Raw genomic sequence first — 14,114 nt, forward strand, 5'->3', positions numbered from 1 at the left:
TAAAGATTTTTAAACTGTAGTTTTAGAATGTAAAAAGGCTTAAGACAAAAGAAGGAAGTAAGAATGATCTTAAGGCTTCCTCACAGAATGGTGAAAACATCCTGGATACGGAAGAAGGATTTCAGCTCGCTGATTTATGGGCCTTGAAAAAGGGAAACTGGACATCACTATTGAAAGATTGATAGACCTGGAAAATAGAAGCTGGACCCCACATCTGGAAGCTGGACCCCACCACCTGGGATACATATCCTGGATGTACATCTTGGAATATTGAAATCTAAAATGGATCACAGTAGAGTATAGAAATTGAACAGGAACCAAACATCACCATCATAGATTTATGATTTTTAGGTATTGAATAGTGACATTAAAAATTGGAAATAGAAACTGCTGAGAAAAGCTTATGAATATGTATGAATATAGCCAATAAAATACCAGCAAGTCCAGTGTCATGGGTTGGCGCTGGCCAAATGCCAGTGCACCCATGAGTGTATATTTTTTCCTAATGAACTACTGAGAGTTGTGGTCAGGGACAGAGCAGAGCAGGCCTAAAACTTGAAATAGAAAGAAAATTTTATTAACCTACATAACAACAAACAATAGACAAGAAAAGAAAACCCAAACACCCAAAAGCAGAAAAGCAAACCTCCCAGAACACTTCTTCTCCTCCCCCCCAATTTCCATCCCTTGCATGCTCTAACAGTTAACACTAGCACATTATCCTCATCTACTTGCTTAAACCTTCCACAACCCTGGGTTCCCCATCAAAGTCATTATCCCTTAAAAAAACAATCTTCAATCCATCCAGGGACAGAGGAGTCTCTCTCGCACCCCAGACCCCCCACAGGAAACACAGGTCCTCCCTCCCATGTTCCCATGTCACCCATGGCACCACCTGGAGAATTCTACCAGGGTGACACCCTCCTTTCCATGTCCAGTGCTCTCACCACTGTCCATGGACCAAAACTGCACAAAGGGCTCTTTTAAGGATGTTTGGACAAGTACCAAAAACCAGCCATCTTCTCATATTGGGACAAGCAGTCCCTCCCACATTTACCCCTGGGGCCGAGGGTTCCAAGAACAGGCCACAAAGTCTTTGGTTTTGAGCCAAAATGCATCCACCCAAATACAGTCCTATTTATGTTCAGGAGAGTTCAGGGTCTGTCTATGGTTAACAAGAGAAGTCCAGCCCAAAAGACCACTCCCCTTCATCTCTAGCAATCGAGGGGGGTTCTTTTCATCGTCCTTTATCATCTTGGTCCCAGGCTGTCCTCTCTCTTCTGAAACCACCAGCCATGAGAATCAGTGTCTGGGAACAGTTCTCCTCTGCCTTAGAAAGAGTTAAAAGCTTGTGTCTCCCGGCAAGGCCACAGGCTCAGGCACTGGCAGGCTCCGGCAGCTCCCACACGCAGCAGCAGCTCGGCACCTTCTCCCTGGGGGGCGGGTGGGGGGGTGGGGAGATGAGACGGGTGGGGGGGGGAGGGAGGGACGGGACGGGGAACGGAAGGCACCTCCAAAGTTCTCCACCCCTCCATCCTGGATGGGGCTGGCTCAGGTCCAGTCCCGTTTTCTCTCTTTCCTCCCCCCTGGGGCCTGGGGCCTACCTCAGCCTGGCCACCTGGCCCCCCTCCCCCACCCAGCCTAGGCAGGGGAGGAGGAGGATGCTCCTCTGCTGAAAGCAGAGCCAGAAAAGAGGAAGTCCGTCTGGGAGTCCTTGCTTTTAACCCCTTGTGTCCTCAGAGGCGTGTCCAACCCCTCAGTGGCCACCGGAGGTGCCAACATTCAAACCTGACCACTGATTGGTTTGACCTCAGCTTCCTGAAAAAACTCATTTCCCCTCAAACCAGGACATCCAGCAATCAGTGTGCAGTCAAAAGGGAAAACCCTACCACTGTACCCAGCGCACTGCCTTTGCTCATACTTTACCATCCTAATTAATCAATTATTAAATTGAATTGCTGCTTGATATATTGGCCTTGTCAAGCGTCTCATTTCTAACACTGGGTACATGAACATATGTAGACAGAGGCAGATGGATGGCAATTTCTCCCTCATACCCTGCTATGACATTGCCAAGCAAAAATCTGTCTTTGGAAGTTTCACAAGGAGAAGTGCATAAAAATAACATCAGCTCAGAAATGCTTGTTTTAAAAAAAGGAAGTCCCTACTAAAACAGAACATCTGGCTTCTGGAAGTGCCTTAATAGGATAAAATGTTCCTACAAACATAATGCAGCAAAGCATCAGTCATGCACTATCTTAAGGTGGGAAGCAAGGAAGGGTGTGAATGCCTGGGGGAAAATGCCAGCAGCTGCCAGCTGCAGAGGTCACTGATGAAGACAGGGTGAGCTGATGCACCTCTGTGCCAGGGGCATTGCAGATTGCAGCAATGTCTTCAATGGCATTGTAATAAACCCTTGCTTGTGAGAGTATCTTCTGTGCCAAAGAATCCCACAGCACACAATACCTCGCTGTAGGTAAGGCAATCATTTTGGCCACTCCAAAACCACTCTCTTCTGGTATAAAAGTGGTACTAAAGACATACATGATGGAATTTTAGTGTAGGAGGACATTTATCTCGGAATAAATTTCAGGGAGTTGGTACGGGTGGATTTCTTCTTCTGACCACTGGGAAGGCTTTCAGACTGTTTCTAAATGGTGGCAGCAATGCCTTCCAAGCAGCCTTGTTTGAGCACCTGTCCTACAGCACCACCTCCAGCAGGCACTGGGCTACCCCTGGAAGTCTAACAAAGACAGCCCTGTGAGTTTCCAGTGAAATGCTGTGACTACAGGACGCAAGGTACTCCCCATACTTGATCTCTCTGAAAAAAATGCTGAGATCATCAGCTGTCCAGAGGTCCAGCTGCCTGATCCCAAACAGACTCTAGGCAAACAAAAAAACTGCTTTCCAAGACCTCAGCCAAAGTCTCTGATCCTAGCCAGTCACATTGCTTTGGCAGAACATCTCTGAGATTATGGAATCCCCTTACTGTAGGTAACTTTGGCCACTCTAAAACGATCATCTGACTGAGGGAATTTGGCACAGCTAATTGGCACAATTTCAGGGTTAACATACTTAATTTGCATATTTAATAGAATAATAAATTGTTCTGCCTTTGGTTTCAGTAGGCATACAAAGTAAAACAGTTGCTTGTGTGCTCCGTCTCTGCATGGGAGAATCTAGCTGTGTACCTCATTTTAAACAATTTGAATGTGTATGGGCCAGCCCATGTAAGTGATATTTTCTTATGAGACTGCTGGACCAGGACAGTCTCCTAATACCTTGAGTGTTCTCACAGTGCCATGTAAATACACTCTCAATCCAGCATGTTTCTAAGCTCTAAAGTTTTATGGTTTCCCTGCAAAAAAACTCCTCCCATCTCACTACACAGAAGCAGCATTAAAAATCCTCTGTCTGATGTTGGAGCCCCCTCATCCTCCCTACCCAAAGGCTGGGCTCGAGCAGAGCTGGCTGGGCTCCAACTGGATGGCTGGTGCCTCCCAGCCAGGCTCACCTGGCTGCCAGTGCCATTGGGCAGTCCTTGCCCACGAGCATTGCTTGTAGATGAAGAGGGGACCTCATTGTGCTCCTCCACGTTGGAGCCAGGGAGTGCTTTTCCTGGAGGTCAGCTCTGCTCTCGTTCACTGGGCATGGAATCAGAGAACATGGCATGATCTCTGTGCTGTTTTGGTGCCATGGAAACAGATACTTATTTACCCAACATACTCTGGAAGTGCTTGAACACTTCTAACATTCTGGACCATGTTTGTGCATTACTCATCTCTGAGCTGCCAATTTTAGCTGTTTATTTCTTGGCACTGGGGAGGTTGTGAGTATGATGCCCTTCATTCCAAATCAATGTATGGTCTATGCTATTGGCTCAGCTGGACAGCAGCAGTGGGTTTTTTCCCCCACTGACCTCTGCACTTGAATGTTATTCTCCAGATAGTTAAGGTGGGATGGAGCTGAAAAATAATGACATCTGCTCAGCAAAGGGTGGATTTTCCTTCTGACAATAGTTGGTCAAAGTTTGCAATGCCTGTGGCACTGGAAAGATGCTATTTGGTTTAGTTGCCATTCAGAAATGAAAAAAAAAAAAGTGTTTAACAGGGCTATTTTTCTGCAAAACATAAATTGAAATATTTGTTTCAGAAACATTGATACGCTGTTTCTTTGAAATCATCCTGTGCTTTCTTCAATGCCAGCGTTTCAGGATGGGATTGAAGCACCCAACTCACACTTCCAAGGGAAATTTGCTGCTCCCAATACTCTTAGCTGCCAGGTTCTGTTAGATCTTTTATGTGGAGCATTAAGTTGTCAGTGTCATTCTCCCCTCCTTCGACAAACAGTCCACTTCCAAGCTGCAAAGATGATGAAAGGGTATCATATGATGTCCCCCTGGTTATGAAGACTTTTCTAAGCCTTCTGTTATATTCTTCATATTGGAGTCAGAAATTTCACCTTATCACACTTTCTACTATAAACACTGGCCATGTTTTGCTGTCTTTCATTGTTTACATATTTCTAGGTGGGAGGAGAAAACTGATTGACAGTTAGCTTGACCAATGTGGATTGAGAGGTAGAACTCCATCCTCCAATCCATGAGCACCATAAGAAATGTATAAAACTGAGTTTTGTAAATAAACTCGCCCCTTTTTCCTGCTTCGCTCGCCAGCGTGTCCTCGTGTGGTTCTTTCCGTGTCCACTGTGACAATATACTCTTCAAAAAAAATCCCAATTTTTATAATTGTGGATTCAAGAGTCCATTTCATGCTGACATTCATATCTGTCAGGGAGGTTTATGTTGCTAAAGACACGGTCAGAGAGAGTAAAACATGGGCCGCAATGTCTTTGATTATTTGGAGCATCACAGATTGCTCAGAGCCTGCAACATCAACATTTTTCTTATTCTTGCATGCATGTTGTGAAACGCTATTTTCCTACAAATATTCTCCTCACAGTATCAGCCTGAGGTGTCAGACCAGATAGCAGATCACTGCTATTGATCAGCAGAGCACAGTTGTCAGTGGTCTACTGGAACAGGGCAAAAGTTTCTGTATAAATGTAGCACATGGCCACTTAGTTCTCAGGCAACATTAAAAAATACTTAAGAACCCAGTTAAGAGTAGAGAAACAATTTATCACTTGGACTTGAATCCATCCATGTGAAAACAACTGCTGCTGTTCTATCTGATAATGAGTTTACATTAGCAGAGGCATGCCAATGAAAGGCTCTTAATGAGATAATGTGGGACACTGCTGCCTCCTACTCTGTTCATGTGAGAGCTGGATGTTCCTACCATGTACCCATGTCAGACTGCTGTTGCATTTCTAGTTAAAAAAATCCATTAGAGAAAGATAACTAAACAGAAGGGGAAATTGTTCAGTGCATAAAAGGGAAGCAGGCATTAGGTTACACGAACTAAAAAAAAAATGGGCTTGCCATTGTATGTGGATTTACACTTAAAATGAGTTTAGGGAAAAGTGCACTCACACAGCTGCTGTCTCCTTCACCCCTGCTCCTAGACTTCATCTGCCACTCAGCAAACTGTACAGTTTGAACACAACCCCTCAAGATGGAACAGTTTTAGCAGGGGCTCCAGCAGCTGTTGTCTTGCAGCCATTCCCCCTTGCTTCAAATGGGAAATCTATCACAGGGCACCCACTGGGAGGCAGGCCAGCTGTCTGCCCTGCATCTCATCAGGATGCTGTACCAGTCTGCCAGCCTGGTCTTGGCTGATACTGCCTTGAAAAGCTACACTCCTTCCGACATCATGCATTAAGCTCCTTGGAAGAGATGTTTTCTTCTCAGCCGTGGTTTCCTGCCCAGCTCAGAATAAGATTAAAAACTCTCCACTTCTTCTCCAACTGTCTCTTAAAAGTGAATGTTTGGAGTTCTAGGACCAAAACAATGGCCTGGTCTATGATTGGTTTTCTACACTGGTATCCCTCTCTTTGCACAGTTCTCAGCCAGGGGAAGAAGACTGGATCATCTCATTTACAAGGACTGGCTGAGGGAGCTGGGCCTGTTCAGCCTTGAGAAGAGACAGCTAAGAGGTGACCTCATTGATGTCTATCAGTATCTGAAGGGAGAGTGTCAGAGGCTGAAGCCAGGCTCTGCTCGGTGGTGCTGAGCAGAAGGACAAGAGGCAATGGGCAGAAATTGGAAGACAGGGAAGTTCCATCTTAACATGAGGAAGAACTTTACTGTGCAGATTCTGTGCACACTGGAACACATTGCCCAGAAAGGGTGTGGAATCTCCCTCTCTGGAGATATTCCAGAACTGTGTACACACAATCCTGTGCACTGTGCTCTGGGATGACCCTGCTTGAGCAGGGAGGATGGACCAGAAGACCCAATGTGCTCCCTTCCAGCCTTACCCATTCTGTGATTCTGTGAAGATGCCATATATAGCAGAGATACACTCCCATGATAGTGGCCATGACTAGGCATTGCTAACCAGCTTCCTTCCAGCTCACTGCCAGCCAGGCAGGCCAGCATGACCTGATGGGAGAAGGGAGAAGGCTCCAAAATAGAGCAGGCCCAGCAAAAAGCATGCTCTGTATGAAACATGGTTTGATGTGAACTCAGAGCTAAGAAACTTGGATGTAAATATTTATCTGAGCCATTTTACACAACTTAATCTTCCTGTCATGTTTCACTAACTGCTTCCCTTTCCCTTACCACTAATACACAGCTCCAAACAAACTAAAACATTTTTTAAAATATGTAGAGCCTGGTGGCAGTAAATCAGTTTGCAAGGACACACTTTGAAATATTTCCTTTTCCTTCCAAGAAATGGAACCCTGCTGGTTTATTTTAAAGTGTCCTATATAAGCAAGACTGGGAGAAGCAATTCTTGTCTGCCAAAGGCCAGGTGAGTTTTCCACTTGGAGGTGGAAAGGGAGGAGGCTGGGGATCAGCTAAATTGACACTAATCTGCTCCATGCCATATTTTTTCCCTGCTCCCATGGATTCCTTGTGCCTTCCTTGGGGTCTGGAACAACCCCAACAGTAGATGGCAATGAGGGAGGATGTCCTGCAAAGCATGGAGGGGACTGTCACCATGCAGAGCACTAGTCTTCCTGACTGAAGCAGGTCTTTCTGAGCAGCTGATGTAATGGGGATATTCTTAAATGGCACTGGGCTGGAACCCAAATAAGGACACTTGGTATTGGCGATGACTGAGAGACGGGAAGACTGATTCGGTGATCAGAATTTGATTTTACTCAGGTTTCCCAAAAGCTTATATACTGTTTCAAACAGGTTAATAATTTCTACTACAATAATCAGATTAAAAATCACACAGAAAACTCATGCATTTTACAACAATTCTTTGCTTGCAGAAGTTGATTGAATCTTCTCTCTTCCCGTAAGCAGGTGTAATCCCATCTCCTGTAATTTTCACAGTTCTGTTTGTTCCTGCCATGGCATCTTGGTTATCAAACCAGCTATGCTAATCAAGTCTGTTTGATTCTCTGTCTTGTGTATTCCCATAACTTGGAACTTGCTTGGGGCTATGTTTCTGGCTACTGAGCACAGCCTTGCCTTGTCCTCCACCAGTGTTGCGGTGCATTTTTAGGTTATGATTTATTCCTGTATTGTGCTTGTTATATTTGGTATAATCCAGGCACACCCCTGTCTCCATCCCCAGTTATAGTTTCACCCAGTAGTTTGTTAGGCTCTGGGATTCCACCTCCCAGTTGTCAATCCTCCCTAATCCTATCCTACTTTCCAGAGTTTTCCCTATCAGTATCCCTCCATGAGCCAGCCTCTACCTAATCCCTGCCTTGGAAATCCTCTAATCCTCGATGCCCCATAGGCCCACATGACCCTTTCCCCCCCCTCCCCCTCCCCCCCCATCCATCTTATTGGCCCCATATCCATGTCATTCCACCCTATTCCACTCCCTTACTTGTAACTCATTTGTTTGTGACCCTTTTCCCCCTCCCCTTTCTGTGAAAGCATAAAATCTCCCCCAAAGCCTCTGCCTGGGGTCTTGGGGCTTCAACATCTGCTGAATAAACATCTCAGCTTGCACCCAAGTCCTGTCTCGCTGTTGTCTGTCTCTGCGTTGACCCGTCTATAACTGGGACCAGCAGAGCTCACCAGGGGGCTGCTGCAGCCCAGTTGCCGCCTGGCAGAAGCGTTCCAAAAAATCAGGCACCGTTTCACACCAGCAATGCTCATGCCTGGAGAACAGAACAGATGTTTGGTCCCAAGACACGGCACTGCTCAGGGTCCCAAAGCAGAGCAAAACTCTCAACTGTCACTCAAAGACAGGGAGCTGAAAAGGGGCCCAAAGGCTTTAAGGAGGAAGGCAAACACAGGTCTCATCCATCAGCTGTGCCTCTGTAAAAAACATGGTGCCCACCTGCAGCTCTGTGCTCCCTCACTGACGTCCCAGAACTGGACAGAGAGGTGAAAACTGATGAATACAAGAATAAAAAAATATACTGCTGTTTCAAAGCCTCAACCCTGATATAGTGTTGGTGGACAGAATCTCTGAAAATTATGGGCAGCCTCTGCTGAGAAAATCCACAGGTGGTCTTTTCTCTGCAAATCTTAAGGTTCAGCAAGACAGGGGTGTTTATGTATTCTGAGATAACAAAAAAAAAAGCACTGCACAAAAAATGGTTACTGCTGGTGAGGATGATTCTTAGTCATCACCTGCAGCAGGAATAGGCCCTCAACATCCAAAGGATACACTCAAAGTATTTTTTGCATCAATATCAATTTGAAAAACTTTGAACAACACAAATGCAACTCTCTTCTCTGTCACTAGCACAGCACAGCAAATCACTGATGGAAACTGAAGAGAACAATTGTCTTGGTTTGAAAGACAGATATCTGCTAGGAAGGGGCAGGACCTCCCTAGAGATGGAGAATTCGAATCCCCTCCCTCCAAAATTATTCCAATTAAAAAAAAATTAAAGGAGCTTTCAGGCAGAGGTATGGGGGTAGGAATAACAGTTCTTTACTAGTATATATGACAAAACGACAAACAAACAACTACAGCATCAATAATAAACAGAACCAAGAACCTTGAGGGCTTTCTTTTACAAAAGCCCAGAGCAGTTTGATCTCGGCACCCCTGCAGGACTCCGAGAGGCCAAGCTGGAAAGGAGGAAAGTCCCGGACTGGTAGATGAGATGAGGAGCTCTGCGCTGGTAGCTGGAGCAGCAGGGGTGTCCCGGCAGGGCTGGGCAGTGCAGGGCTACAGAGTAGCAGGGGAACCTCCAAGCTCCGAAGAAGCAGCGGCGGTGGGGGGAGGCTGGAGAAAACGAGCTCAGGATTCCCAGGAACAGGAGCAGATGACGATAGATTTCCCAGGACGAGGCAGAGGCGGAGGGCAGCCTGCTGACCGTCCTCCTCAGCGCTGAGAGCAAGAGTGCCTCCCCCTCCCCCAGATCTGTCTTTTTTGCCTTTCCCAAAGCTCATCATCTCTCCCCTCTGAGGGACACTCCCAGGGACTCAAAAACAATAGGTGTAGCCTTGTGCTGCCATATCCCTCAAGTACTCCTTTTGTTCTAAGTAGTCATCAAGGCTTCTTGGAAACTTATGGGAAAAAAATCTGTGAGAAGAAAAAAAAAACCAAATCTAACCCCCAACATCAATAAATATTGATGTTGATTCAGAAATACTTCTGAATTTTAAGCATTTGGCCTGGCAAGACATGAACAGCTGCTACAGGAGGCACTTCCCCCTTCTAGTACTGGCACAGGAGATTGAAGGCAGTAAGAAATGTAAAACTTTGTTTTGCAAAATTTCTTCACCTTTTCTTGGAGGTCCAGACAGTTTTGTCACAATTCAGATGTCCAGGGCCAAGTAAATTTAAAATATGTGCTGACCAAACAGCTGGCACCTGTTGGGATTTTCCTGAAGTGCTCCTTCCTATGGTGAAAACCCACCACAACAGATTTCCCCTACATGTTTTGATACCATTTTATATCAGGACTCTTTCCTCATTCATTTGCTTCCTTTGAACCAATGCTGAAAGCCACCTCAGGAACATCTCACAAGGAATTCTTGCCTCTGTAGCTTTGAAGAAAACCTCTGCACAGCTCTACACACATATATGGTCTCTGGCCTTAAGCTGAGGTGTGTTCTGATGATGAGCATGATATCAGTGATTAAAAGGTGACTACAGATACTACTCAGATGGGAAATCAGAGGGGGCACACTTTTATAAAACCCTTTGGACCATTTAATTTAGGTTGGTACTGTGGGGTAGAAGTTTCTGTTGTGAAGTTGTATATACTTAACATTGGAAGGGAACTTGCTGGGTTTCACAGTATAAAAATTCATCAATGAGGCCAAAGTAAATTAAGAATCATGTTCTTTCTTTAAAAATGCAAATAAGCAGTGCACTGAATTGAGCTCTGGCAAAATGAAAAACTTGCAGAGCAGCCAAACCTGAGGAACAGAAAAATGTAACACATTCCTTAGTGTCTTAACTCCTTTTTTCCCCCTGCCTCTTGGTTCAAAACCCCATCCTCCTGCCATATTAAAAATTAATAACTCATAGACAGCTGGGTCTGCTCAGCTGCAGAATTACTTCAGCCTTTCTATGCAGAGCTTCTGAGCATGAGTATGGTGGTCCAGACCCTGCTAGGGCCCAGATTAACTCACAGTGCTTGAAATGCAGACTACCCCGGTCTGGTGTGTGACAAAGGAAAATTTAAACTGCACAAGGAAGAGGAAGCGCAAACCACAAACAGTTTACGAGGCAGAAAAGCTCCAGGTCTCCTGAGCAGACAGTGCAGCTCCACATGACACTGGTTCAAATCTTCACCTGTCCCAGACACACATCCAGGGCAAGGCCAAGGTGCCAGTGGCCCACAACACCCCTGGGAGAGTGACCAGAAACTCACCACCCTCAGGAACTGCCTTGGACTTTGTTCAGCGATAGAAGGAGGCTGGTTTCCAAGCTTCCCCTAGCCCTAATGCAAACTTTCAGGAATTGTGCTCCCCAAGGAAGGTCCCAAGTTCCCCCCACATGATTGATGCTGCTGCAGGCAGAGGGTCAGTGGGTGACCCTAGCCCCTCCACCAGGCCACTGCCAGCAGCCTTTGGTGCCTGTGAGCTTAAGTACCGAGTGAATGTTGCTTCATGTTGAGTGATGGTGCTTCTGTCGTGGTTGGGGGGGGGAGGTGAATTCCTCCAGGGGGATGTGGGCAGTCCAATCAGTGATCAGCTTTTCTGCTGGCACCTGGGTTGGTCACTCGGAAGTTTGGACACGCCTCTGAGGACACAAAGAGTTAAAAGCAGGAGTCTGAGGGGCTCGGCCTCTTTTCGGATCCGGGTGTCAGCAGAGAGATGTCTCAGGTCTCCTTCCCCGCCTGGCCACGAGGCTGGGTGGGGGAGGGGAAACACGTGGTCGGCTCAGGTAAGCCGGAGCCCCCCCGGGGGTGGGGAGAAGAGAAGGGACAGAACTGGAACTGAGCTGCCCCGTCCAGGATGGAGGGGTGGAAAACTGTGGAAGTGCCTTCTGTGTGTGCTCACCCCCCTCCTCCCCCCCCAAACTCCGGGAGAAGGTGCTCAGCCATGTGGGGGGTTGCCGAGCCTGGGAGTGCCTCGCCTGCAGCACCCTGCCGAGAAGAAACTGTTAACCCTTGCTTGGCAGAAAGAAACTTTTCTTAGACATTGATTCTCATGACTGGTGGTTTTCGGAGAGAGGGAAGCGGCCTGGGACCGAGATGATAAAGCATGATTGGAAGGAACTCGATGGAAGAATGAGAGGAGTAGCCTTGGAGCTGGACTTTTCTTGCATAATGTCAGCCATGGACTGAACTTGAGTCTCTTTTGAACATAAACTGCATTTTTGGGTGGATGCAGCTGCCCCTTGCTTTTGCTACAGTGACTGGCACTTGAAGAATTGGAGCGAGCAGAGAAAAGAGGGGGAGGGTGAGGTGGTGCCCTCTGCCCTCAGGGCAGACCTGCTCCTGGAACCCCGGCCCCTGGGTGAAAAGGGGAGAGCTCGGCATGCAGCATCCTTAAAAAGCCCTGTATGTAGTTTTGGCCTATGAGACAGCGGTGAGAGCGCTGGACATAGGAAAAAGAGAGTGTCACCTTAGCAGACTTCTCCGGGCGGTGCTATAGGTGACATGGAAACATATAAGGGGTGGACCCGTGTTTTCTGAGGAACAGTCTGTGGTGCGAGAGAGACTCCTCTCTCCCTTGCTGAATTGAAGATTAGTTTGTTTTTGAGTGGTGATTGTTTGATCTAAAACCCAGGGGTTGGTCTGTGAAGAGTGATGGGTGGGGAGGTAGAAACTGGGAGAAGAAATGTTCTAAGAAGTTTTTATTTCTGTCTCTGTGTGTGTTTAAGAGTATTTCTGTCCCTGTTCTTATGTAATTAATAAAGTTTTGGTGGGTTTTTTTGTTTTCAAGATTTAAGCCTGCTCTGCTCTGTTCCTGATCACATCCCACAGGAGTTGTTAGAGAAAAAACATATATTCATGGGTGCACTAACATCTGGCCAGTGCTAACCCATGACAGCTTCTCATCTATTTACAATGATTAAATCATTTTATTTGCAGCTCGGCCAGAGAAAGGACTTTGAGAAGAGGCAGCTCCGTGCATCTGGATTTCATTAGAGCTGAACATTAATCCCTTTATGCCTTATAAGCATCCCGTTAGCATTATACAGACTCGGCAGTTGTTAAATGGCATTTGCAGAGCTGGCTGGCTGAAAAATGGGTTAATCAACAGCATCTCTGCTAGCACACACACCATGAAAGGCATTTTCCTCCTTCTGGTGCTTGCACATCTGCCTGTCAGCATCAGTGTGGGCACACTCATAGTAACATTTACTGTCAAACTACTTCTCAAACCCCAGGATAGGTTTGTGCTGAATTGCAGGATTTAATTCCACAGAATTCTGCAGTTGATTGAAATGAAAAATAGACATCCTAGCCTCAAATGAGGATCCAAACATCATGAATTTTGGTGGAGCTGTGAGTTTAAAATTACATGAGCTGGGCAAATAAAAGTAGATTTTGGCCTAAACAATTGCACTTTTTTGCCAGTTTTTGGAGTTGCAGGAAGGCATTAAGGGTGGAGCAGTGATAGAAGCCAAGAGAGAGACATTACTCAGAAGCTGAGAAAAGGTCAAGAAAGGGAAAGCAGGAGGGTGTATCGTTATGTGAGCTGAGGCCATGTGAAACAGAAGGTGCAAAGGAGAGGTTTGAAAACCCAGCCTGAAGAGCTGACAGTGGGCTGAGAAAGGGAAGGAGAGAAGCTGATCAGAGCTGATGAGGAGCTTGAAGTTCAAATAACCTGGAGGCCATGGGAGAGTTTGCCAAGGTTGGCAAAGAAATGTGCACATTCTTCTACTAAAAAGAATGCTATGAACCAATGCAAGTCAGGCTATGTGGCCTTAAAGAACACGTCCCATTCTTTGATGGCATGAGAGGTGGAAAAATACAAACAGTGGAATCACTACTATGCACATAAAGTTCCTTACACAAGGCTGTTATAATTATTCCACAGGAGCAACTGCTGCCAGCCACTGCAGAAACTCAGACATGAGCCAAGGAAAAGAAACAACAAAGGCAGAAAATCTTGTTCCCTTGAAGGCAGTAATAAAATGCCAGTGTTCTGCAGGGGATGGGGGTGGTGAGAGTGGGTATATCATCCCCTGGCAACCAGACTAAGGCTAAAGCAGAGTAATGACCCCTCATGCCCCATGCAAGGGCACAGGCTGGGGTTGTGAGGGTTGGATCTGTGTGACAGAGGGGCAGCACAGAGGCACAGAGGCATGGAGGTTCACCTGCCCCCAGGAGCACCTGGAGAGTGGCCATGGGGCTTTTTGGAGATGTTCTCTGTGCCTCCATTTCCAGGAGAACCTGAAGGGGCAGGCAATGGAAAACTCCAAGAAACATTCCATTTAAAGACAATTCCTCTATGTTGGAGTCCAGGATATCCCTCTGGCCACCCTGGAGGGTTTGGAGACTGGACAGGGAGGTCTGGGATCTGTACAGGGGGGTCAGTCAGACTCAAACAGAGCCCAGGAGGACACTGACTCTGATTCCTGTCCATGGGAGTGAATACTCACATGCAGGAAGAATCACAAACCCGAAGAATTTAAAATAAGTAGTAGCTGGTTTAT

This window comes from Prinia subflava (genome assembly GCF_021018805.1).
Source record: "Prinia subflava isolate CZ2003 ecotype Zambia chromosome W unlocalized genomic scaffold, Cam_Psub_1.2 scaffold_55_NEW, whole genome shotgun sequence".
NCBI lineage: Eukaryota > Metazoa > Chordata > Aves > Passeriformes > Cisticolidae > Prinia > Prinia subflava.